This window comes from Frankliniella occidentalis, unplaced genomic scaffold, assembly GCF_000697945.3.
Source record: "Frankliniella occidentalis isolate FOCC.00 unplaced genomic scaffold, Focc_3.1 Scaffold36, whole genome shotgun sequence".
Lineage (NCBI taxonomy): Eukaryota > Metazoa > Arthropoda > Insecta > Thysanoptera > Thripidae > Frankliniella > Frankliniella occidentalis.
In genome coordinates this window covers 1,411,277-1,412,568 of record NW_026267166.1, presented here as the reverse complement: position 1 = coordinate 1,412,568, position 1,292 = coordinate 1,411,277, and the positions used below count along the sequence as shown (strand labels likewise).

At 48.5% G+C, this 1,292-nt stretch overlaps 1 protein-coding gene across 1 annotated transcript in view; it reads left to right on the top strand.

Moving 5' to 3' along the window:
* The first annotated feature begins 369 nt into the window (after window positions 1-369).
* Window positions 370-1,292, top strand: part of LOC113210769 (neuropeptide Y receptor type 2-like) — an 85,037-nt gene continuing 84,114 nt past the window's right edge. The window contains exon 1 of the mRNA XM_052266250.1: window positions 370-447. The gene's annotated coding sequence lies outside the window, so the exon portion shown is untranslated. The remainder of the gene's footprint in view (window positions 448-1,292) is intronic.

Genomic DNA, 1,292 nt, shown 5'->3' with positions numbered 1-1,292 from the left:
GTATACCCCACAGCACTCTATGCACGATGCGATGATGTATGCCAAATCACAAAAACAAAGAAACGAAATGGCCCGTCCGACGCGCCCAACCTATTTGGGGGAATCTGATATGTGCGAAAACAACATACAATGGTTTCGGAAACGGTCTGGAATTACCGAAGCCCAAGGGTCTGAAGTGTGCTGTGCAGTAGTCATATTACTTACCTCAACAAGCTTCTCATTGATCTAGACAAATAGTTTCTTTCACATCACTAGCTGGACGCCAACAACAGCCGACGGCGGCGGCTCGCGACTTCGCTACGGCACGGCTCGGCCAGCGTTATTCGCAGGCAAAACTGTGAATAGCCAACCGCAGCGCCGCGCCGCCCAGCCACACGGTCCAGAATGAAGATTGAAGCATGAGGTCCTCTGGGAATGTGGGACGATGATTTTGAAATGGAATCTTCGGTAAGTTCTTGACAGTGAACGGCGAGGCTCACGCCCCAGGTCCATTCGGTCTGCTCATGGCGCGGTGCGTGGCGGCTGGCGGCCGGGCCGAGGGTCGGCGTGGCCTACTTCCTGCACGTTGTGTTTGCGCTCGTCTGGGGCAGCAAAGGGCGGTGCGTGTGCGAATCGTGGACGCACCGGCCGTGTCCTTCACCCAAATCTATAGGCCTATCACGGAAACGATAGAGTCAGATATCTTGCTCTCAGATCACTGACACAAAAAATATCGCTCTCCTGAGAGATGTCTCGAGACATCTGACTCCACTGCAATTGGGCGAGGCCAGAGAATTCCAACCTCCATATTATGACTCAAATGGGCAAACTTGTCTTACTCATTTCTAGCACGACACCTGACTCAAAGGTTTTCAGTGTATCGCGTATCGCGTCGCTCGCGATCATCGGCCACACGACGGATTAGGCCACCCACCGTCCCTATTCCTATTTGGAGAGTGAAGCATTTAGGCCTATTCTTGTTATTTTTTTCTTAACCTTACTAAGCTGAAAATAATTCGAGTTCACCACTGATATTTACTGCAAAAAAATTCATTTATGTTAAAAATGAGTTGTTGTTATGGAACAGTAAAAGAGCCACTTCAGTTTAAAAAAGTTTCACAGTTTAACAAAGAATTCGCAGTTAATATAAAGCATTATTTTCTTTTGTCTTGAATTGTAGTTTATGATTAATGTAGCTCGTGCGAAAAATGTCAGTCCTAGTAAGAGGGCGGGGAATTTTTGACACGCACCCTTATTCCCATACCACCACTCAAGGGCACAGCCCGACCCTTTTTCGCCTCCCATCCCATCCC